We start from the raw sequence: 26415 nt of genomic DNA, 5'->3' as shown, positions 1-26415 counted from the left end.
ATCAGTGCAGAATATAGTTTTTTTTTTAAAAAAAAGGATATGTTTATTAACCTGGATCAGAGAATAGCCTTAGATCCTACAGTTTAAAGGGAAAGTTTAAAGGGAAAACACTAGAATATCCTACTGGAATCCAGCCTAAGGCTGTAGTCCTACACTCCCCCCATACCTGGGAATAATAATAATAATAATAATAATAATAATAATAATAATAATATACCCTGACCATCTGAATTAAGCTCCACTGAATTCAGGATGACTTATTTCTGAGTAAACATGGTTAGTATTATACTGCAATACTGTTTCCCGCATTCGGTGATGTCTCAAGAACCAGCCCCGCTCCTGTATAATTTCGGTTCCTTGTTCATCCGAACGAGTTACATAATGTTGAAAAACCTGCCACATATCTCCTCAACCCAACTTGCTTCCTCTGAGGATTCCTACTTCAAACACACTAGCTTCACAGTGAGCTTACATAATAGGATTCAAGTGGCCTTATCTCAATACCCTGGCATTATAGTTCTTAAATCATTACTACACTGGCCATTGTGACCAAGTCAGAGGGAGCCGAATCAACGCTTCAAAAATTAACTCGCTTTGGATGAGATGCTGAAGACTCTTGAACATCGAATGTGCAATATGCATCAACATGGCAGCTGTGAACTGGATGCATTACAGACAATTAAATGAGATGTATAAGGAAGATAACAAAGAAGGGTTTAGCTACACAATCTCTAGATTCCAAAAGGAGGCTATAGAAGAAGACATGAAGTTACTGAAGAAAGCATATTCTGAAGAAAGCATTCTGCTAGAATGGGAAACGAAAGATGAGGAGGTTAAATCGGTTATGATCAAATGGGTGCAATATATAGGGCATAATATACAATTTGAGGACTGGGGAAAACTGTGGAAAGTAGATTTGAAATTTACAGACTGTTCTCTTTTGAAGGAAAACTATATGAAAATGATGTACAGCTGGAACATTACACCAGTAAAAATGGCAAAAATGTACAAAACTGGGTCAAGTACATGTTGGAAATGTAAGGGGGGGAAATGTACTTTCTATCATATGTGGTGGGAATGCAGAGAAGTAAAAAAGAAAGAAAAGGAGATGATATATAATGAACTAAAAAAAATGTTTAAAATGACATTTGAAAAAAAACACAACCAGAAGCATTTTTGTTAGGGATCTTAGGACAAGACCTGCCAAGGAAAACAAAGAACTTATTCATGTATGCTACCGGTACAACAGTGGCAAGAGTCTTGTAATAATAATAATAATAATAATAATAATAATAATAATAATAATAATAATAATAATAATAATTTATTATTTATACCCCGCCCATCTGGCTGGGTTTCCCCAGCCACTCTGGGCGGCTTCCAACAGAAAAATAAAACACAATAGTCTATTAAACATTATAAGCCTCCCTGAACAGGGCTGCCTTCAGATGTCTTCTAAAAGTCTGGTAGTTTTTTTCCTCTTTGACATCTGTTGGGGAGGGCGTTCCACAGGGCAGGCGCCACCACCGAGAAGGCCCTCTGCCTAGTTCCCTGCAACTTGGCTTCTCGCAACGAGGGAACTGCCAGACGGCCCTCGGTGCTGGACCTCAGTGTCCGGGCAGAATGATGGAGGTGGAGACGCTCCTTCAGGTATACTGGACCGAGGCCATTTAGGGCTTTAAAGGTCAGCACCAACACTTTGAATTGTGCTCGGAAACGTACTGGGAGCCAATGTAGATCTTTCAAGACCGGTGTTATGTGGTCTCGGCGGCCGCTCCCAGTCACCAGTCTAGCTGTCGCATTCTGGATTAGTTGTAGTTTCCGAGTCACCTTCAAGGGTAGCCCCACGTAGAGCGCATTGCAGTAGTCCAAGCGGGAGATAACTAGAGCATGCACCACTCTTGCTATACAGTCTGCAGGCAGGTAGGGTCTGAGCCTGCGTAGCAGATGGAGCTGATAGACAACTGCCCTGGACAAAGAATTGACCTGTGCCTCCATGGACAGCTGTGAGTCCAAAATGACTCCCAGGCTGCACACCTGGTCCTTCAGGGGCACAGTTACCCCATTCAGGACCAGGGAGTCCTCCACACCTGCCCGCCTCCTGTCCCCCACGAACAGTACTTCTGTCTTGTCAGGATTCAACCTCAATCTGTTAGCACAAAGATGGAAGAATGAGGAAGTCCCAACGAAAGAACAATGGCAAGAAAGACTGGTGAGCTATGCGGAATTGGCAAAGTTAACATATAAACTACGAGAGAAGGACAACCATGACTTTAAGGAAGAATGGGGCCTTTTTACAAACTATTTAAAAAGACAAAAAAAAAGGACTTGGACTCCTTGGCAGGTTTTGAATAAACACCCACAATCTATTAGTAGAACATAGTATAGATAAGGCAATGATATGTACAACTTTATAACATGCAGAGAATAATATGTGTAAACAAATCAGAGGAGGGAGTTGAGGGAATTCTCTGGAGGGTGGGAGAGGGAGGGATGGGAGGGTATAAAAAGGGGGGAATGTAATTGGCTATTGTTGTTGTTGTTGTTTAGTCGTGTCCGACTCTTCATGACTCCATGGACCAGAGCACGCCAGGCACTCCTGTCTTGCACTGCCTCCCGCAGTTTGGTCAAACTCATGTTGGTAGCTTCGAGAACACTGTCCAACCATCTCATCCTCTGTCGTCCCCTTCTCCTAGTGCCCTCAATCTTTCCCAACATCAGGGTCTTTTCCAATGATTCTTCTCTTCTTATGAGGTGGCCAAAGTAATTGGCTATATTGATTGATAATTTGTTTTGTTTAATTTGTTCAATAAAAATATACTTTTTTAAAAAAACATGGCAGCTGTGAAGAGTAGTAGTAATAATAATAATTTATTATTTCTACCCCGCCCATCTAGTTAGGTTTCCCCAGCCACTCTGGGCAGCTTCCAACAGAAGGTTAAAAATACATAAAAACACCAGTCATTAAAAACTTCCCTAAACAGGGATGCCTTCAGATGTTTTCTAAATGTCATATAGTTGTTTATTTCTTTGACATCTGATGGGAGGGCGTTCCACGGGGCGGGGGCCTGGTTCCCTGTAACTTCGCTTCTCGCAGTGAGGGAACCACCAGAAGGCCCTAGGAGCTGGACCTCAGTGCCTGGGTTGAACAATGGGGATGGATACGCTCCTTCAGGTATACAGAGTGTAAGGCGAGCCTTTTAAGATTCTGACACAACAATATCCGGGAGAGGTGGGGAATAAATTTGATTCAATCCACATTTTATTGCAAGTCAACCTAATCTGCACTTCTCAAAGCAACACATGGTTCAAAATGTAGCTATCCTTCAAAAACACCCTTCTCAGCATTTTTGAGATTCATGGAGGGTAACACTATCAGTAGCTACTAGGCATGATGGTTATGCTTTTCCTCCATGGTTGGAAGCAGAATCAGGGTTGCTTCTGAATATCAGTTGCTGAAAACCGCAGGAGGGGAGAGTACCCTTGTGCTCAGGTCCTGCTTGCTATGTTTCAAAAAGACTGGTCAGATTATGGCTCTGAATGTTAAAGATACAAAAGTTTAATATACATAAAATGCTGTGATCAAATGCATTGTATTTAAAATGATTGTAAAGAGAAGTTTAAATTAGGTGGGAGCTTTTACTTTAGCTAATACAGTAAAAGCCATGAAGCTATCCTCAGCAGGAAGTTGAAACCTGAGAAACTCAGCTGCCTTTGGCTTGTGGGAAGCCAGCAGAAAGATCACCAGATCAGATTATTGGGAGAAGGAGCTTCCAGAATAATTGAGGCTCTCTCTGGGATCAGAGAGACATGTTGCCAGGCTGTATTAAAGGACTGGACCGCATTGCCTGCTACCCAAGTGCAATGCGTTACTTTGATCTTAAAGGTAAAGGGACCCCTGACCATTAGGTCCAGTCGTGACCCACTCTAGGGTTGCGGTGCTCATCTCGCATTATTGGCCGAGGGAGCCGGTGTATAGCTTCCAGGTCATAACCACTGAGCCTAGGGCTTGCTGATCAGAAGGTCGGCGGTTTGAATCCATGTGACGGGGTGAGCTCCCGTTGCTTGGTTCCCAGCTCCTGCCAACCTAGCAGTTTGAAAGCACATCAAAAAGCAAGTAGATAAATAGGAACCACTATAGCAGGAAGGTAAACGGCGTTTCCATGTGCTGCTCTGGTTTGCCAGAAGCGGCTTTGTCATGCTGGCCACTTTGATCTTAGTAATGCTCAATTGCAACTAGTTTTAAGACTGTTCTGCAATAAAGCTTTGGAACTCATTTGCGGTGGGAAGCTCATTCGTTTCTACACAAAGTCCAGACCAGAGATTTATTCCACTGAACAACTCTTAACACTGAAGAGTGTTTTCAGGGCCAAAACAGACTAGGCAACAGGATACCTAGGCCTAGAACTCTCACCATTTCCCCCTAAAGCTTAAGAGCAAGTAGGGACAGAGGAATAAATTGGGTCAGGGCCACATTGCTGCAGGAAGATTTTCATTTGTACCATTTTCCTGAGGCTGCCTGAGACTGCCTAGTCTAAATCAAGCATTCTCACCACTGCACCATACTGACTCTCAAACATCTCTGCAAGCCCTGATATGCCATTCCTTGCTCTTCACAGTGTTGGTGTTACAGATCTGTAGATGCTAAATGGTTGGGTTTTTATAACTGTTGGGATTTAGTTAGAACTGATATGTAAGGATAGAGGGATAGCCAGACCCAAGTGTGTATTAGGGGCGGTAAGAGGTGTGGTGGACCCACTCATAATCAGCACACATAAAAGCTAGTTAAATAGGCATACTTGCTGGGTTGTTTATTAGGGCAGTCATTCTAGCAAATCAACAAGTGTTAATTGAAATGACTAATTTCCTTGTGAGGTGACTGTGGGGGGGAATAGACCATTTGAAGTTCAAAGCATCGAAAGTGCTAAGTGTGAATAAGGTGTGGAGAGTTAATCCCTTTTGAGGTAATGAGCTTTAGCACATCAAAGGAGGGACCTTCCCCTGGGTTATAAGGGAGACCAGAATTTAGGCTAGCAGAGGAGCTATGGGGTTGGAGTGGAGCGTAATGTAACCAGGAAGCAGAGATGGAATAAACTGATGCGTTTTGGGATGATGATGTTGTGAGCCCCTCCATTGAAGTCTCTATGTAGGTTGTATATATGTGTAAATAAACCATATATCATAAAGACGCTATAGCCTCCGTTATGCCTAATTTTCCAAAGGAAACACAAATGCTGGGTAAGTGCCTGAAACCATTGAGGTCTTGCACACCACTTGGCAGAGATCGGGGTGCTAGGTATTCTTAGCCTCCCGTAAGCCAAATCGCAATAAGACAGAGTGCCATTGATGCAGATGTGATAATGTTATGATCACATGCCCTGAAGTGGCACAATATTGACACCCTCCCTGGCTTTTAGATTTCATGATTTGGATTTCGGTGTGGAAAGAAGGATCCAAGAGGCTTGAAAATCAGTAGGGCTCCTTCTCTAATTACTGATTAATCACAAGTGAAGGTTGCTTAAATAATGATTCATGGGGAGAAGAAGGAAGTCTCATTAAGAACAAGAGGTTAAGAAGAAAAGGGGGGAAAATCCCAAGATGTGTGTTTTTACAACTCTATGCCAAAGAGAGGTAGGTGGGGGTGGGGGTGGGGGAGAGGCTAAAACGTAGCATCAGCACATTATGAAACAGGAAACTATTGCCAAGATTTAAATTGTGCATTCATGTCTAATCAAACAGGGTAGAGGAAATGTTCTCTCAAAAGCGGCAGGTAAACCATAAGATGTAATTGAAAGGGAATGACAGAGAAATTCTTTTAATGGCTTCAGAAATACATAATAGTGTCACTGTATCCCCAAGACGCTTTACAAGGCCTAGCAGCTGTTTCGTAAATTCTGAATTGCCTCTTAAAAACAAAAAAAAAAAATAATGTGCAGAAAACTGCGCCATAAACATAATGCTTGATGCAAAAATATTTGGTAGAACCTAGGCAGTTGTTTTAAAGCGTGCATCGATCTTTGAGTTCCTATTTAAATGCCTGCCTTCCTGCAAAACCAGATGCTATCCTGTAGTGCTTTCCTGCCATCAAGCTGAATCCATATGCTTGCCAGGGGTGTGTGTGTGCGCGCACACACTCACGTATGCACATGTGTGGATGTGTACATTTTCACTCGTGCAAAAGGCATTGCCAAGCTGTATTTTCCATCAGCGACAGAAATCTCTTGCCTTGCCTCTCTAAGTTCTCCTCTGTCAAATGCATAAATAACTATTACAGCCTCGGAAAATGATTTATGTGCTGTTGATATCTGATTCTTTTTGCCCCTAAATGATTTTGTTGTTAGATGCTGCAGAATGCTATTACCAGTAAGTAAATTGTATCATCAGTTTCCTCTAAATCACAATCCTGCAGGTGGATGGGAGCCTAATACCGCCACCCCCACTGCCACTCTTTAAAATATATGCAAACATCCATACAAGTTTACACACACACACACACACACACGTAGATCATTGTGTTTGGATTGATATATAGAAATTCACCAATCTTCCTTGCATCTCCTTAGGCAATTGGCCTCCATTTTTATTTTCCACCAACCCCCCAGAATGATACTTAGCACAGTTTCAAGTAGCATTCCTGGGGTGGTGGGGGCGGCGGGGGGGGGGGATGGTGATTGACAGTGAGGTTGCCATCCCCACCCCACCCCGCACTCCTAAGAATGCCCCTTGGAATTATGCTGTGTCATGATTAGGGGTAGATAGATAGATCAGTTGTAGTTTCTCATTTTTCCCGTATTAAGTTTCATTCCCCACATTTCCACATCAGTTTGCTTCATTTTTAAGTCCCTTGTGAGAATATCATCAGCATTTTCATGCAAATTTCTGCTAATATGCACATCTTTGCAAGCAATTCCTCCCAAAATGGATTTTTTGTATGTTATTTTCACTAGCCTTCAAACACCTTTATCCTAATTTGTGCATATTTGTGCACATTATTTGGCTGCATAACTGCACTGCAAAATCTGAGGATACACACGTTTTGAAAGATGGCTGTGTTTCAGTTTGCGTATTGTTTCAGAAAGTACCAAAAAAAAAAAAATCATTAAAATGACCAGCGGCTGCTCAAGAATATGCATGTGCAGCAATGATTTAGGATCTGTGTGACAAAAACAAAACAAAACCCATTTTTGCTTTTGTAGGTAACTGTTCTGAGCATGTGATGAGGTGGAAGATATTGCTGGAAATATGTTGCTTATCCCTGCAACAGGCATTTTCATGCCCCTGAAGCAGTTGGCTTCTTCATCTCAGGTATTCAATATAAAGGTAAAGGTAAAGGGACCCCTGACCATTAGGTCCAGTCGTGACCGACTCTGGGGTTGCGTGCTCATCTCGCATTATTGGCTGAGGGAGCCGTCAAATAGCTTCCAGGTCATGTGGCCAGCATGACAAAGCCGCTTCTGGCAAACCAGAGCAGCACATGGCAACGCTGTAGCGGTTCCTATTTATCTACTTGCATTTTGACGTGCTTTCGAACTGCTAGCTTGGCAGGAGCTGGGACCAAGCAACGGGAGTTCACCCCGTCACAGGGATTCAAACCGCCGACCTTCTGATCAGCAAGCCCTAGGCTCAGTGGTTTAACCACAGCGCCACCTGGGTCCCTTTCAATATAGGGCCACAATTTTTATTTTTGGCAAAAAAAAAAAAGTTTAGTAAACAAACAAGGGACCTGATTGCCTCCAGCTAAAACCCACTATGAACTAGCACAATAATAAGATGAGGTTCATAAAGTGAAGGATTTGAAGGGGGAAGATACCCTCCCTGGTTTGTCAGAGGAAAATTAAAAGGTGCTTATTTATGTTTATGTCGCAAAGGTTTCTGAAAAATGGCAGATGCTGCATAAGCATTCTCTCTCACACGCACACCCAACCCTCCAATTTTAGGTGCCTGAAACCTCACTGACAGCTCCACACCCATTTCTGCACAAACAACAGAATGCATGTAAAGACCGCCTTGAGACAGTCACCCAAATTGTTTAGTTACCCAGATTGTCATCAGCAATTGTCTAATTATACATATTTTGTTTAACAAAGGTTCCTAACAAGTGTCTGTCAACTGGAGCAAATTAGACACAAATACCAAATGCCATCAAAGACGTGATCAGCTGTCCCTTGGGAGTTCTCATCAAAAATCCAAATGCCGAGAGAAGGATTGTATCCCCGGTTCGAAGGAAGTGTTAGCCAACCATGCTCCCGTGGCTCATCCTTGAAACACAGACGAAACGGCTCCGCTGGGTGAGAGGAGAAGCATCTCCACGAGGATTGAAATGGTGGAATACCTTTGGCTCCGGAAATCTCAGCCGTTATAACAGCTTGAAGTCCAGTGCAGTTGAAAAGAAAGAAACCAGATGTGCTCCCTGCCTTGCTGGTCTTCTCCCACCTAGCTTGGGAGGGCCAATGGACTACAAGCTCCGGGGCTGCTGACGAGGCCAAAGACCACCTTGGCTATCTCTTAGGGACACGGGTGACGCTGTTGTCTAAACCCCTGAGCCTCTTGGGCTCACTGATCGGAAGGTTGGCGGTTCGAATCCCCATGACGGGGTGAGCTCCCATCGCTCAGTCCCAGCTCCTGCCAACCTAGCAGTTTGAAAGCATACCAGCCCAAGTACATAAATAGGTACTGCTGCAACGGGAAGGTAAATGGCATTTCCGTGCGCTCTGGTTCCCGTCATGGAGTTCTGTTGCACCAGAAGCAGTTTAGTCATGCTGGCCACATGACCCGGAAAGCTGTCTGTGGACAAACGCTGGCTCCCTCGGCCTGAAAAGTGAGATGACCACCGCAACCCCATAGTTGCCTTTGACTGGACTTAACAGTCCAGGGGTCCTTTACCTCTTTTTCCCTATCTCTTAGTGCAGACCCAGGTCATCGAGCTTGAGCTTCCATAGCCACCACCCAGCATGAATCACCAATGGCTGCAACAGCAGCTGATATATTCTATGCTTATAATGCTTATTCTCTCGCTGATTGTGCTGTTTTAAATGTGCATTTTGTATTTGACTTCATTTAGTAATGTTTTCTTTTGAAATGTTTAAAATAAAAGGGGTTTTTTGTTAGCTTTGCTGCATTAAATGTGCATTATGTTGATGACCTCCTTTGTAAAATTTTACTTTTTGAATCTTTTAAGATAATTTTAGTTTCCTGTTAATGATGTTGCTTTGAATGTATACTTTATATTTGACTTTCCTCAGTAACGTTTTATTTTGGATTGATTTGTTTGATGTTTTTATGTACAGTAGGTTGTAGATAGCTTTGAGATTTTTTTCCCTAAAAATGTAAGGTGGCATATTATTATTATTATTATTATTATTATTATTATTATTATTATTATTATGCTTTTTAATTATGGTGCTGGAGGAGACTCTTGAGAGTCCCATGGACTGCAAGAAGATCAAACCTATCCATTCTGAAGGAAATCAGCCCTGAGTGCTCACTGGAAGGACAGATCGTGAAGCTGAGGCTCCAATACTTTGGCCACCTCATGAGAAGAGAAGACTCCCTGGAAAAGACCCTGATGTTGGGAAAGATGGAGGGCACTAGGAGAAGGGGACGACAGAGGACGAGATGGTTGGACAGTGTTCTCAAAGCTACGAACATGAGTTTGACCAAACTGCGGGAGGCAGTGAAAGACAGGAGTGCCTGGCGTGCTATGGTCCATGGGGTCACGAAGAGCCGGACACGACTAAACGACTAAACAACAACAACATTATTATTATACCACCCTATACCCGGGTGTCTCAGGGCGGTTCACAGAATAAAATCAAGATATAAAACCACAAAATACATAATAAAAATAAAAACAACAACCCAATAACCCACCCCCACCCCCACAAAAAACCCCCACACATTTTAAAATGGCATAGGATGTAGATCAACCAAAGGCTTGGTTAAAAAGGAACGTTTTTGTCTGGCACCTAAAGGTGTATAATGAAGGCACCAGGGAAACTTCCCTGGGGAGAACATTCCACAGGCGGGGAGCCACTGCAGAAAAGGCCCCGTTCTCTTATTTTTAAAAAAATTACCCTACTTTTCTGCTCAATTCAGTGCCACCCCCACATTTCACCTTCTGTTGTTTGTTATTGTTGCGGCGCCCCCTGCAGTGCCCTCTCGACTTGGCACCTAGTGCAGGTAAAATATTCTTTTCCCCCTTAAATCCACCTCTCCCCTGAGATATGGTTCTCCCTTTTAGACATAGCTGTCAACTTTAGGATTTAAAAATAAGGGATCACTTGCCGAGTGCTGCCGGAAATCGCCTCTGTGCATGCCCAGGCATGCGCAGAAGCGATTTTCGGTGCCGGCTCTGCCCATGTCTGGGGCACCGGAAATTGGTTCTGCGCATGTCCAGACAGCCTTCCGGTGCCAGGCTGCCCGTGTCCACATGTCTTGGCACTGGAAAGCGCTTCTGCGCATGCCCGAACATGCGCAGAAGCGATTTCCGGTGCCCAGACATGGGCAGAGCGGCACCAAAAATCGGGTCTGCGCTGAGGTGATTTCTGGCAGCACTTGGCAAGTGAGTGAGCAGCCAGCCGCCGAGCGAGGCGTTTTACTGGCTGGCTGCTGGCTGCTCGCTCACGGGGGGGGGGGGGCAGCAGGGAGGGAGAGGAGCTGCTTCCTTTAAAATCTGGGAGATTTACGGGATATTTTACAATCCGGGCTGCCAGTGGGAAAAGGATTGAAATAAGGGGGTTTCCCGCAAAAAAACAGGAGGGTTGACAGCTATGCTTTTAGACCAAGTTGGACCCATGGTTCATCTAACTCTGTATGTGTCTACACTTACTGGTAGCAGCTCTTTCCAAGCACTACCTGGAGATGCCAGGGTTGAACCTGGGGGCCCCTGCATGCAAACCCCTGAGCTAGGCAGGCTCTTCTTCTTGTTTGGCTCTCAGGGTCTCGCCTTCTTTTCCTCTGTGCTTCTCTCCCCATAGCTTCTTCCCAGAACCTTGTCACAGCAAGACAGTTGCAGCAAAACAGGATTCAGTCTCCTTCTGCCGTGAATCCAGTGCTAGCGAAGAAGCATTTTGTGCCATGGAGAAGCAAGCAGAGAGACAGCCGTTTGTGGCAGGTGTTTTAAGAGCTCACACTGCCCACGCACAGCGCTGCAGCAATTGAAGGGCTAAATTAAATCTCTGGAGATTAAATTAATGATGGAAATCTAAAATATTAATAAATTCTAATTGAATATTCTCCGATAAATTATCGAGGCATTCTCGGCAATTTGGTTCCACTTGCGGTTCTTGGGGAACTTTCAACTGCATAAATACAGCTATTAAAGCAATTCAGGAAAAGAGGAACATTCCCTCCCCCCCTCCCTTGCTCAGACAAGAGAATTCTAAATACAAAAGGGGCTAAAATTTCTTTCAGATGATTGATTAAATGATAGAGTCTGAGACAGCTGAAATCATTAAACGACAGTTTTCTTTTCAGTCCCACTGGCTGCAGCGAAGGACAGCGCAAAATCCCCACAGGTCTGAATACAAGGAAGTACAATAGGTATAATTATAATATAGTCCTGAATGCTATTGTGAAGAGGAATTCAAACGGTGGATGCATTATTCATTCCATAGTGCAAAGTACGTATGTCTAATGTCCAGTAAACAGCAGCAGTGAAGTTTTGTTGCTGATCGTCTTTTATTTGAAAGAGCTCTTGGCAGATTTCAGGGTGGTAATTTTGCTCGCGGGTGGAATGAAAAAGGGAAGACTCCAAGTCTTGTCAGACCCACATGGGCTTGAGTAGGAAGGATCAGCGAGGGGTTCAAATATCAGCAATCGTGACACTGACAGATTTGTGGGAAAGCAATATATACAGCAATTGCTGGATGTGCAGAAGGCCCCAGATTCAATCTCTGACATCTCTAGGCAGGACTGGAAAAGACTCAGCTAACTGGATCCAATTAGTTGGTCTCCTCACCAGAGGTCCTGTGCAAGAGTAACAATAACAATAATAATTTATTTATACCCCCCCCCAGCCTCCCCAGCCACTCTGGGTGGCTCCCAACAGAATATTAAAATACAGTAATTCATCAAATATTACAAGTTTCCCTAAATAGGGCTACCTTCAGATGTCTTCTAAAAGTCAGATACAGTGGATGCTCGAGTTGCGAACGTGATCCGTGCGGGAGGCACGTTCGCAACCCGCAGCGTTCGCAACCCACATCTGCGTATGTGCGGGTTGCAATTCAGTGTTTCTGCGCATGCACAAAGCGCGATTTAGTGCTTCTGTGCATGCACGAGCGCCGGAACCTGGAAGTAACCCATTCCGGTACTTCCGGGTTCGGCGCAGTGCACAACCTGAAAAGACGCAACCTGAAGCGTCTGTAAACCGAGCTATGACTGTAGTTGTTTATTTCTTTGACATCTGGTGGGAGGGCATTCCACAGGCAGGGCGCCACTACCAAGCAGGCCCTCTGCCTTGTGCCCTACAACCTTACTTCTCACAGGGAGGGAACCGCCAGAAGGCCCTCGGTGCTGGACCTCAGTGTTTGGGTTGAACAAAGGGGATGGAGACGCTCCTTCAGGTATATTGGGCCGCGGCCATTTAGAGCACTTGCACAATGAGGCTTCCCCCTGTCCTCCCTTCATGCATCCCTACAGAGAGGTTGTAGGGAAGATGGGGATTCATTCTGTCTCAAAGGGTAAAGCGCTTGTCCTGGTGCAACCTTGGAGATAAATTCCACTCTCCGTCTGAAGCTCCAGGGAGCTGCTGCCTACTACTGTAGACAATACTGTACTAGATGGACCAGTTGCATGACAGTATAAGGCAGTTTCTTGTGTTCTTGCATGCCATACATTTATTATCTCTGTTCAAACCATCTAAGTCAGTGAACGTTATCATATCTTGTGACAATGAATTTCATGTGTGGGTGTGCTTTACAATAATAATAAAAACGAAAGATTCCCAATTCTGATGTGTTTCAAGCTGGCCACATCATTAAATGGAGGATTGCTAGAAATTATTTTAGCCCTTCTCTTAGGAATAATCGAGTCAGATGTCCCCACGGATCAAAATAATTTGTTTCGTTGCGCAACTACGGCAGATTGAGTGGTATATGATCAGAAATGGAGGGAGAGAACAGTACCAACAAGGGAGAAATACGCCGAATTGGCAAGCTTAACCACTAGAACAAGAGATCGAGAAGAAAAAGCATTTTAGGAAGATAGGGAAATGTTTTTAGAATATGTGAAGAATCATTGTAAACAGGTTAAAATGTTAGCAGGATTAAATTCAGCAGTATAAATTAAGCTGGGATAAAATGATAAAGCAAAAAACAGAGAGTAACCAAAATATGCAACAGTAATGGATAACTGACAGAGCAGTTCAGCGGTGGAAGAGGTGATAGACTCTTCTTCCTTGGAGGTTTTTAAGCAGAGGTTGGATGGCCATCTGTCTTGGATGCTTTAGCTGAGATTTCTGTATTGCAGGGGGTTCCGTTCCGGAAGTCCAACCAAAGCGTTCCAAAACCAAGGTGCACTTTTCCATAGAAAGTAATGCAAAACGGATTAATCCGTTCCCGTCTTAAAAACAATCCTTAAAAAAAGCAATTTAACATGAATTTTAATATCTAACGAGACCATTAATCCATAAGATGAAAGCAATAAACTATGTAGTGCAGTCACACAATTAATCAATCAGTAGCTGAACTGGGTTCCACACAGTCACAAAAAAGAGCCGCAAAAACAAAAGCTTAAAATAAATAGCAAAAACAGACAGACCTCAGTGTAACACTCTAAATGGAAGTGTAACACTCAAAACAGAGCACGTTTGGCTTCTGGAAAAAGTTCGCAAACTGGAACACTTACTTCCGGGATTGCAGTGTTTTGGTTCCAAGTTGTTTGAGTACCAAGGCATTGAGAACCAAGACCAAGGTACCACTGTAAATCTACTCCATGACAACTGATGTTCTATGCTTGTTGTCTTAAGATGCTTTTGGCAAAACAAATCCTGCCCCAGTGCCAGGGATCATGCTCAGAGGCCTAAATTCACACCTGTTCCAGGATAGCTTTTTGTCCGCAGTTGTTCCCAGGAGCACCCAAAATGGTCTTATCGCAAGCACATTGCAGCTAGATGAGTCATTTCTCTTTCTCCCTCTCTTCCCCATTAATTTATGCAGGAGTTTTGTACATTTTGTGCTGATAAGAAAGAAAGAAAGAAAGAAAGAAAGAAAGAAAGAGTTCTTGGTGCAATTCTTTGCTGTAGCATCTGAGATTGAAGCTTCAATTGCCTGTGACTGACAAAAGAAGCATAATCTTAATCATTGTGGTGTTGGGGTCCAGGTTGCATCATCAAGTCGTACACCACAATGTGCATTAGGTACTGCTAATAATATTATCAGTTTCTGGAGACTTTACACTTATATATATATATATATACAATGACCACTCCGCAACCTTAAACAACCACAGAGTGGCAGGGCACTCCTGCAGTCCTGTCCACCATGCAAAATGCTGGACCAAACCTTGGGTTTCAAAGCATTTTATTCCATTTTAACTTCCCTTTTTATTGGAAGCCACAGCCAATTGTCCCATGGGGGAACCCCTGAGAGCAGTTTGTCCAGGACCTACCAAAACTTGAAGCTGGGCCAAGAAGCCAATTGGATTTGGCTATACGATGAGACCATTGAGGGCAAACGCCGGCTCCCTCGGCCTGAAAGCGAGATGAGCGCCACAAACCCATGATTATCTTTGACTGGACTTAACCTTTTACCTTTCTTAGCCAAGGGAGAGGGAAGCTGGTAAAAAACCTTGGAGGTTTCCCCCTCCCCCCTCCTTTTTGAATGTTCAGAAGGAAAACAGCCCTTTAGATTTTTCAAGCATTTTAAGGGAACACATGAAAAGCACAAATGTTTTTGACGCAAGCTGGGATGTGTGTGTGTGTGTGTGTGTGTGTTGTGAGTGGGAGGTTGCCTTTCCACATCACTAATTTTGACTCCGCATTAATAAATCTATATTGTCAAGCAGTTATTTCTCTTAATTGTCCATTAGCTTGAGAGAAAGCACAGTGCTGACATGCACGTGATAAAACAGGTATTCTGGACAATTTTTCTTAATTGGCCATTAGCTTAGGAAAAGCTTTTACTGGCAGCCATAGCAACAGCGCACATTTGTTGCATGCAAGGTACACAGAGGTGTCTAAAAAATAAGTTTAAAAAATTAGTCTGAAAGGTCTACATTCAACAAGGATGGACGTAGTTACCCTCATGCAAAGCATACATTGGTTTCCACTAATCTGTGACTTTCTGTGCACACATATCTCTAATCTATTTTTTATTGTCAGCCTCCTTTGGTTGGGGGGAGCAAATGTTGAAGGATTTCAGTTTGCAAATTGGTTTGCGAACTGTAATTTTGTTAGGTTTGCATTAAGATGCAAACCAAACTTAATTTCTCCTCTCTCCCCGATCCACCTTAAGAAAAATCCACATGGCAACCACTTTCTCTGCTTTCAGCCTGACTGACCTGAAGCATGATGCATGCAACATTACTCTTTGGAGAACAGAGTTTTTTTTCTCTAAAACGTTATTGAGAAATCCCATGCTATTTGTTGGAAAAGCCAAGATTTCCACACGGAGAATGCCTTGTTTGATTCATGCTTTGGCTCAATGACAAGAGTTAAGCTCTGCTTTAGCTGGGGGATTTTCAAGATGCACACTTTCATAGCCTCTTCTGTGACACGTTATCAGCACCTGAAAAACCTTAGCACTTAGCTAAGACTTTGCATTGTCTTTACTCTGTGGCTTAACAGTGTTTTACATATGATGCTATATCACATATGATGTTGGTATGCTTTTTAAAAAACAACAACAACCTCCCTCTCCTCTGAGCACATAGATTTGAATACCCTAAGAATTCTCTTAGCATTAGACATTGATATTGGTAGACTTGTGGTTTCGCCTGGTGCCTTTATTGTATATTTGTTGGCACCAGGCAAAAACGTTCCTCTTCAACCAGGCCTTGGGCCGATTAATATTCTGCAGCCTTTTAGATGTGTTTGTGGGAAGGGGGGTGTTATCGTTCTGCTGTTTTGTTTTACTTATCTGCTTTGTTTTTATCCTGCATTTTATTCTGTGAACTGCCTTGATATCTTATATAAGGAAGGACAGTATATAAATCTAAATAATAATAATAATAATAATAATAATAATAATTTTGCTCATGGTAAGGGACAAGGAGGAAGCCACAGAGCACAAAATGTAATAAAAGAGTATGAATAAAGCATTATCTTGAATGATGCTGATGACACTTTTGTTTTCTTAGAATCTGGACCCGAGTGTAACCTTCAGCTGAGAAGGCACTCAAGCATTGGATGTTTCTTGGAGGTGATTATTTCCATTTACAGTGGTACGTCGCAAGACAAATGCCCTGCAAGACGATTTTTTCGCAAGATGAATACGTCTTGCGATCTGATGGTGACTCGCAATACAAATTCGTTTTGCAAAAAATTAATCTTGCGAATCACAGTTTCCCATAGGAATGCATTGAGATACTCTGAGATACTCAGTGGCAGGGGGTGCTCAGAGGGGTGAGGAAGGGATATAATGGAACCTTGGAAATGCTGTGCCCTACAGGTTCCTCTTGTGGCAGGAGGGGACCTGTGGGAGGGCAGCATGGAAAAGGAGGATGATTGAGTTAATATTATAAGAAAAGGATTTTAATTTGGAATAGAAAACCCGCCATAAGCAATCAGAGTTTGTTAGGAAAACCAGGAGGAAGAGTACCGAGGAAGTCACAATTACAATGTTAGGATAATAAGAATTGGGGAGTTAAAACTCTTCCCTTTTGTTGTTATGTTTATATTTGTTTATGTATGTTTATGAAAGAGCTGGGGGAAACCAATCCTCAGAGCTCCTCCATTCCTGTCCTTTCAGTGGCAGGGGGGGATGTGGGGGGAGGAGGGAGGGGGGAGGCCAAACCCAACTTACAAAGGACCTCTTTGATTCTTAAAGCCCACGGGTACCACTGGTGGCAGAGGTGGACCGGTGGGTGGAGGGAAAACGAAGGGACAGTTTTATATTGTATGTTTGTTTTGTTTGTTTTGTTTGTATAAAATTAATAAAAATTATTATAAAAAAAAAGGAATGCATTGAGATTTAATTAATGCGTTCCTATGGGCAAAAAAAGAAATTTCAATGCATTCCTATGGGAAACCGCGATTCACAAGATGAATTTTTCACAAAACAATGCATTCCTATGGGAAACCGCGATTCGCAAGATGAATTTTTCACATTTTTTTCGCAGAACGAATTACATTTATCTTGCGAGGCACCACTGTATTTATTTAGTATAAGAACTGCAGGGGGGGGCCTGACTTTGGAGACCCCTGTCTGGATGCCACATCCAATGACAAGCAACTGGTGGCCAAGGGGGAAAGGAACTTTTTGGTGGTGGAGTGGTAAAGAAGATGTCTCTTTCCCCTCCGTCATGACCCAAAGTGGCTTGCCAAAACAGTAGAAATATTAAAGCCAATCGTAGCAAACAAAACCAATAAAAGCTGTGAAATACATCTCTGTAGATAAAAGACAGATCCTGCCCCACTAAAAGAGGCCACAACTACCTGAAACCTTTCAAACCAAGGCCCAAAATCCCAGGTAAAGAGACATGTTTTTACCTGGCGCCTTCAAATAGATATAGATGGCACTAGGTATGGGGAGAGCATTCCACAAGCAGGGAGCCAACACTGAAAAGGCCTGTTCTTATGTTGCCGCCCTCTGGCAGCAGGCACATGAAGAAGGGTCTCAGGTGACTACTGCAAGGTCTGGGTGAGTTCACGTGGGGAGAGGCAGTCTTCAAGATATTGGGGTGATGAGTCACAACAGTCTTTATAGGTCAAAATGAGCAATTTGATTTGAGCCCATAAACTAATTGGTGGCCAGGGTAGTCATGCCAGAATTGGTGTTCTGTGTTTGGGCTGCCATGCCCTAGTCAACGATCTGGCTGCTGAATTCTGTGTGGCTGCTTTTGAACCACTTTCAAAAGCAGCCACACATGTAATGCATTGCAGTAATCCAGCCTAGAAGTTACTAACTAGAGTGTAGACCACAGAAATTAGGCCCTTCCTGTCTGGATAGGGATTTAACTTGGACAGTAAGCTATCTACCTACTTCTTCAGAGGAAGTGTAACCCCATCCAGAGCAGGTCACATCTAATCCATCCAGTCTAAAAAGATCCACTCACTGTCTTATCTGCATGAAGCTTCCGTTAATTGGCTCTCCCCCAGTCCATTACAGAAACAAGACACTGATCTAGACCAGGTATCCCCAAACTTCGGCCCTCCAGAGGTTTTGGACTACAACTCCCATCTTCCCCGACCACTGGTCCTGTTAGCTAGGGATCATGGGAGTTGTAGGCCAAAACCTCTGGAGGGCCACAGTTTGGGGATGCCTGATCTAGACCATTCACCACAGCACCTGCAGATGCAAAGAAACCCGGGAAATGTAGTTTGTCAATGGTGCTGAGAATTGTAGTTCTGCAAAGGTGAAACTATATCATTTCCAGGTTTCTTGGGAGAAGCCATGCACTTTAAATGAGCTTCAAATGAATATAATAATAATAATAATAATAATAATAATAATCACCATCATTTATTTATTATTTGTACCCCGCCCATCCGGCTGGGTTTCTCCAGCCACTCTGGGAGGCTTCCAACAAATATTAAAATACATTAAAATATCACACATTAAAAACTTCCCTAAACAGGGCTGCCTTCAGATGTCTTCTAAATGTCAGGTAGTTGTTTATCTCTTTGACATCTGATGGGAGGGAGTTCCACAGGGCGGGTGCCACTACCGAGAAGGCCCTTTGCCTGTTTCCCTGTAGCTTTGCTTCTCGCAGTGAGGGAACCACCAGAAGGCCCTTGGCGCTGGACCTCAGTGTCTGGGCAGAACGATGGGGGTGGAGACGCTCCTTCAGGTATACTGGGACGAGGCCGTTTAGGGCTTTAAAGGTTCAACACTTTGAATTGTGCTCAGAAACCTACTGGGAGCCAATGTAGGTCTTTCAGGACCGGTGTTATATGGTCTCAGCAGCCGCTCCCAGTCACCAGTCTAGCTGCCGTTAGACTGGCATGCATGCAGCCTAGAACTGAGCCTGAGGGAGAGAAGGACTTTCCTGTTCATTTTGACCGGCGACAGAAAATCAAAGGTGGTCTGCTTTTGTTGTGCCTTCGTCCAGCGTTTCCTTAGTAAAAAGAAAGGTCCTTTATTACCTTTTAAAGGAACACTTGCTGGGCCTTCACTCAACAAACATCGCTTGACTGCAGGCAAATACCATCTGTTGTTTCCCCCCTCATACAGTTAGAGGTTAATGGATTCTGAAATGTTAAGTTCCAAGCAGCAAGATACATTGAGAACACTGGGCATGTGATTGATAATTCCACCTCTCTTTTTTTCTTAGGCAGTTGCTTCAAGGATGTTCAAAGAGATGCTGGAACGTTCGTAGGCAAGCAGAGGTGGGCGCAAGTTTCCTTTGACTTTCCTTGCTTGAACCAAATGGTTCTGCTCGAGGCAAAGAGAAGCAGGTATGCGAATGGGCAGACTGTCAAAAGCAATAAAATAGCATAAAAAGTAAGTGCTTAGGGCTTATGGCCTAAGCTTATGGCCATTCCATTGGAGCATAGATTTCTGTTGGAGCAATGGAACATTCTCCTCCTTCTTCTCCCCCAGGTGCTCCCCACACCTGTTGGAGAGGTTACTTCAACCCTTCGGAGCAGAGGTTACTTCAACCCCATGGAGTAGGGGCATGGGGTTTTGCAAGGAACAGAGGAAAGGGAAGAAGTCTCATTGTGCACAGAGAAGAGGGCGATTGATGGCTACTACATACCGCCCAAGTATCCCATTTTAAGCAGGACATTCCAGATTGACAGACGCTGCTCTGGTTATCAGTTACTGGAAACCATAGGAGAGGAGAATGCTCTTGTGCTAGGGTCCTGATCGCCTGTTTCCCACATGCATCTCGTTTGCCACTGTGAGGACAGGATACTGAACTATATGGACCATTGGCCTGATCCAATAGACTCTTATTATATTCTTCTATTTAAACAGAAACCCTTCCATTGACAGGACTTATTGGAAGAACACTGTGCTTGGATTTCTGGGCTGTGTTCAGACTTACGTACGCTCACTGCATTTCTAGAGCTTGGTTTTATATCTGCGTTCACAACACATTATATCTTTTTAGGCGTCAGGCGAAAATGTTCCTCTTCAACCAGGTCTTTGTCTGATGAATATTCTACAGCCTTTTAAACGTGTCTGTGGGAAGGGGGGGTATTGTTTTGCTGTTGTGTTTTTAATTACTTGTTTTTATCCTGTATTTTATTTTGTGAGCCACCTGAAATCTTGTAATGAAGGGCAGTATATAAATCTTAATCTTAATCTTAATCATCATATCTAGAGTGGATTGGCAGGGGGGGATGTTTCATATTTCCACCCCAAGTTAATGCCATTTGCATACATTTATGGGACCCAGGTGGTGCTGTGGTTAAACCACTGAGCCTAGGGCTTGCTGATCAGAAGGTCGGCGGTTTGAATCCCTGTGACGGGGTGAGCTCCCGTTGCTTGGTCCCAGCTCCTGCCAACCTAGCAGTTCGAAAGCACGTCAAAATGCAAGTAGATAAATAGGAACCGCTACAGCGGGAAGGTAAACGGCGTTTCCATGTGCTGTTCTGGTTTGCCAGAAGCGGCTTTGTCATGCTGGCCACATGACCTGGAAGCTATACGCCGGCTCCCTCGGCCAATAATGCGAGATGAGCGCGCAACCTCTGAGTCGGTCACGACTGGACCTAATGGTCAGGGGTCCCTTTACCTTTACCTATAGGCACAGCAGAGTGTTGGACTAGGAGCTAGAAGACCAGGGTTCCCAATACCCACTCAGCCAGGAAGCTCACTGGGTGCTCTCAGGTCGCTCATTCACTCTCAGCTTGGCATACATCACAGGGTTGTTGTGAAGATAAAATGAGGAGGGGGGAACTATGCATGCCACCTTATATGCCTCCTTGGAGGAGAGGTGGGATAGAAATGCAACAACCACATATAAAGTTAAGATAAAGGACCCCTGGACGGTTAAGTCTAGTCAAAGGCTACTATGGGGTTACGGCGCTCATCTGGCTTTTCAGGCCAAGGGAACTGGCATTTGTCCATAGACAACTTTCCAGGTCATGTGGCCAGCATGACTAAACCGCTTCTGGCACAACGGAACACCGTAATAGAAGCCAGAGTGCACGGAAATGCCGTTTACCTTCCCGCCACAGTGGTACCTATTTATCTACTTGCACTGGTGTGCTTTCGAACTGCTGGGTTGGCAGGAGCTGGGACAGAGCAAAGAGGAACCCACTCCATCATGGGGATTTGAACCGCCAATCTTTCTATCGGCAAGCCCAAGAGGCTTGGTGGTTTAGACCACAGTGCCTCCCACATCCACATCCACAACCACCACAACGTACATGTTGGAATGACTGTGCATAGGTCAGAGAAGGAGTTTCCTGCCCAAAGTTGCCGTCTGAAATGAATCATAGCCTCTCCTCTGTTGCATCCTTAGCATACTGGTTCATCAAGGCCCTCACATCAGTTGCGGATGAGGCTTACAAAGTAAATTCATGGAATGAAGAGGGATTGCAATTGACAGGGAGGGCTGAATATGTTTGCAAGAATACGTGGCACGTCCTGTTTCGTTTACCATATTTCCCCAAAGAACGAAACGCTTTAATGAGCAGAGAATTACTGCTCATCCCAGCAGAACTGGAAAGGGGGCTGTACTTCGGGTTTATGTGGGCCCCATCCAGCTTTATTCACCTTGGCAAGGATTGAAACTTCATTCAGGCGGAGCCTCGCTCAAATACTGACAAGCAGCTAATCAACTTCCCATAAAATGGAACTTTCTGTATTCACAATAGAAAGCCGGATGAGGGGGGGGGGGAGGGAGCCAAAAAAAGATTTGCCCATGAATTTCAAATTAGTTTGACCTATAAAAAAATGGGAAACAGGATGCAGGCAGCTGCAGGGAAGGCAAATTCCAGCACACTGTAAAACGCTCTCTGTGTTTGTGCCTTGCTGTTGTTTATGAATGGGATACCTCGGATTCTCTCACTTTTGGTTTGCTCAAGGTTCTCATTTTTAAAATATTAAGTCCACTTCTCTACATTTCCACATAACTTGGCAAAAGTGAAATTAAGTCATTAGCAAAGATTCCTTAGCATTTTTGGTGTGACTTGCAAGTTTTGCAGAGCATTTTATCCTTCAATAATGCATTTTTACAGCCCCCCCCCCAATGAATATATACATTTTAATGGACATTTTACCCCAGCACATGAATTTTTGTACATATCACTTGGCTGGAGAACTGCGCTGCAAAATCTGGAGAAGTCCGAAGTTTGAAGAAGTTCTTGGGTTGTTTTGCAAAGTGCGAATCAGGTAGGTTCACTTCTAAATGCAAATGAATCAGATTTCTCCTCCATCCCTAGTCAAAACAGTTGAACCTCCTCTCCCTCTCCCTCTCCCCCCCTCTCATGCATACACTGATTTCATTGCACATGAATGGCAAATGGAGGTTCAGAGAGATTGTCCCTGTCAGAAAAGACAGGTCAGTAGGAAGCAGCTATCTGTTTATTTTAATTCTCGCGGCAAGTTGCCGTAGCAACAGGGTATAAATGAAGAGAATAAATAAATGTAAAGAATAAATGGATACATAAAATTACTGCATATGTGGAAAGCTCATTGAAGCTTTGGAGAGAGAGAGACACCTGGGCTACAGATGGTTTAATTTCCACGCAATGCCACAATCAATTCAAGGTTTCTGATGCCTGACAAACAGGAGTATTCAAAACCAGATCAGAACTGTCCCCCTAGATCTTTCCAACAACAGAATACCCTGGGGTGATGATTATCATGAGGATCTGAAAAAGCACTGAATGATGGTCTCTGAAGACATACAATTTTGTCCTAAACGGTACATTAAAGAGAGTAGGACTTTATGGGTCAAACTACACTTGATGTCAGGTAGTTCACAGTTCTTGCTCATGCTATTTTACTTCAAGTGAAAAGCTTCATTTTGAAACCTTTAAGATAACGTTTTAGTTTCCCGTTAATTAAAGGGGTTAACTAAAGAATTATGCTCCACTGCAACCCAAGGATTATTCTCCGCTGCCACTTTTTGCAATGCCTTTGCGCACATGACACAGTCAGCCAATCATGGAATCCATACCTTACAGAATTAATTACTCAACTTAATTGCTTAATGACTGCTGGCAATTCTTAATTGTAGTTGGTTTCTTAACTCTCTGATGCAGGATAGCTTACCGTGAGCATGATCAATCCCTGCAGAATGTTTACGAATTCTGCGCTACACTAACCATGACAATTTCCACTTGTACTCCAGTCAGATTCTGAGTATGTGTCAGCTTCTCAAAATTAAATTTTGGATACTGATAATTTAACTATTCGAACTGTGAATTTTTTAAATAAAAAATATGGTTCACCAGTATTCTTCAATCCACACTCCCATATTATCATCACAACAGCCCTTTGGGGGAGATAGGATCCAGTGCTTAAAACAACAACACATGGGGGGGGGCAAATAGGGAGAACAATATGAGCTGTACCCCTTCACTATCACCATTCCCATCACCCTCTACTCACGGAGGCTGCTTTTGTGAAAGAAAGAGAAGAATCCATGGAGGTTCCCTGCGCATTTCACAACTCTGGCTTTCCAGGGTTCCAAATTTCCCAGAGAGCCTCTGCACATCCAGGAAGCCCCTTACTTAACACAGGTGTGCTCCATGACTTGAAGGAGATGGAAATGATGACAAAGTAAGGCAAAGCTAGAACACTCCTCTCCACATGGTCCTAATGCCCAAAGAGGCCTACTATCTTCTTGTTCCTGACCCACCAAAGATGGAAATGCAAATGTTAGCCATTCCAAAATGGAGGCACTGCTATTGCATAATCAGCTCCTGTTCAATTATTTCCCTTCTTTGATATTTTTTAAACCCGTTGGTGAGCAGAGACTATTACTGTATCAAATTGGAATGGTTGGCAAGATCAGACACCAATCCTAGCCAGAAAGTAGGAAGTTGTCCAAGGTCTTCAACCATGGGATACTTCCTAGGAGCTTTCTTTGACCATTAGATTGCTGCAGTGCCTGCTAGGAAAGTGAAGCCTGGCTTGCCCAGCCTTTTCATCTTCTACATGTGGCTTAAGGGAGCTGCCAGGACACTGCCAGGTACTGACGATTGCATGGTCTTCCTCCCTCCCTACAAGTGGTTTGTGTGATGGAAGGGTGAGAGGGCCAGGTTCCACGATTGCAGGAAACTTGGGTAAAGTGTCCTTTGGTGGGGACCCTCCTCTGGCAGTGGACCAAAGCAGAAAAGCCATGGTGGTAGAGCTCCAAGCAGCACTGGCTAATGCTGTGCGGAACCCTTGTTTTTTTTCCCCCCTTTTCATTTTTACCATTCAATAGGATTGGAATTGGAGGCGAAGCAAACATGCCTCCGAAATGGGTGGCTAGAACATGGCAGAAGGGTGGTAGGCGAGGTGTCATTTATCTTATCACCCTTATGAGGTGACCTGGTCTTTCCTTCTTCCCAGTGAATTCCCTTAGGACATTCACAGAGTCTCTTTGCAAATAGGATTCCAGCCTGGGAGCGCTTCCTGGAATGACCACATCACCATGTGATCTTTTGTCCCAGTGGCTCTCCAGGGGGCATGGGGGAAGGCAGAAAGAAGGCTGTGGGAGTCGGCCTCTAGCACTCAAGAAACCCCAGTTATATTTCATGTGTCATCCAGGAAATGCAGTGGGTTAAGGAGAGTATACATTTTCAGATGTAATTTATGTTATCAAGACTGCGCGTACCTCGGAGGGATTTAACAAACCACTTTTCGCTTCCGAGTGTCATGTGTTTAGTGAGGCAATGGCTAATCAGTATGGAGCAGGTAATGACAGCATTCATTTTAATCTTGGAAAGGACTCGGGAAGTATTGTTTCCTGACAAGGCATGCAAATGATGCACCCTCATTTTGTCCAATTATTTTCTAAAATTTCTTGCAATTACGTTGCAATTTTCTTCCAGAGGACAACTTGACAAAATGTTTGCCGGTGGCTTTTACTTCTTCCTTCATTTGTTTTACACAATATTTGTTTTTTTGTTTGCTTCCAAAATAGAAAGCCTGGTAGATGTAAGATACACGGCGTGGGTTTTTGTTTTGCTTTGGCTATTGACAGCAAACATATCCATATGTACTCTGCGTCATTCAAACTTTCCTGTGCCATCTTCTTGTAAGTGAATTGGACTATAACTTAAAAGTCTCTGCTTGTAGCCTGTCATTTCTAAGCACACCATTAGTGATGCTGATGTCATGGAATGATCACAAACTTTCTAACTTGCTGAAGGGGGTAATGGCCAGTTACAGAGTTTTGACAACTATGCACCTAGTGGGAAGTTTGCTGGGAAGAGCCATCAGACATGGCCAATTAACAAGGGTGAGTATTGCTGTGGGTGCCAGCTGGCAATCACCTCTCTGGGAACTGAAGGAGCTAAGCAAAAGAGAAGCAGCCAAAAATGAAAGGCGAGGAACAAAGGAACCCAAGAAGCTTTGGGAGAAACCTTAGGCTTGAGGTTGAGTGTGGCCCTCCCCAGCCACGCACTCCTCTTCCCAGGCAACACCCCTCACTGCACCACTTTGCATCCTTCTTGAGCATTTCCTCCCCACCTGGAATGAGTCCACAGCTAAGCACAATCAACTGAAACAAACGCAGATGGGCGGGGTACAACTAATAAAATTATTACTATTAATTATATTGCTTTCCAGTTCAGCCACACATTCCCTCCTTCTGTTTTTTCTACCGCGCTGGCTGTTGAACTCTAAGCACCTAGATGGAGGGACCTGTCCCCTTGTACTGTGTAAAATGTCATGTGTACTGACGGAACTGTATAAAAAAACAATTGAACATCAAAATTAAAAGTGGGTGGGTAGTAAGCAAGTAAGAAAAAGAAGTGCCCATGCTGGGATTTGGTTCCGGAGCATGTAAGGTAATAACAGAAGCCATAATGCCTCTAAGATTGTGCAGAGTGTCTCTCTCCCACCCCATGTACCCACTAGCCTTGGATCAGAGTGCAGAACTTCAGCTGAATTGCTACAGCTTCCCTGGGGTAACAGAGCATTGCAGATTCATTGCAACTGTGCTTTGATAAGTATTCCTGTTACTGCACCATTGTCCTTGAGACGTGCTCTGCTTAGGGTGTCTCTGTGTGGAGAAGCGGTATACAAATGCAAAGAATGGCAATAATACAACGGTACTTTCAGCTCTGAGCGTCTGCAAAAATACGGTGCACCACTCGGAATTGCAAACAGCCTATCTCCAAAACACAGCCAGCCATCTCCTGAC

At 43.8% G+C, this 26415-nt stretch overlaps 1 protein-coding gene across 4 annotated transcripts in view; it reads right to left on the bottom strand.

The window, feature by feature from the left end:
* The window catches only part of CDH4 (cadherin 4), a 747009-nt gene that overhangs the window by 269573 nt on the left and 451021 nt on the right, over positions 1 to 26415 (bottom strand). The gene's annotated exons all lie outside the window — the stretch shown is intronic.

This window comes from Zootoca vivipara, chromosome 7 (genome assembly GCF_965207765.1).
Source record: "Zootoca vivipara chromosome 7, rZooViv2.hap1.1, whole genome shotgun sequence".
In the NCBI taxonomy this organism is placed as follows: Eukaryota; Metazoa; Chordata; class Lepidosauria; order Squamata; family Lacertidae; genus Zootoca; species Zootoca vivipara.
This window is presented reverse-complemented; position numbering and strand designations above follow the sequence as displayed.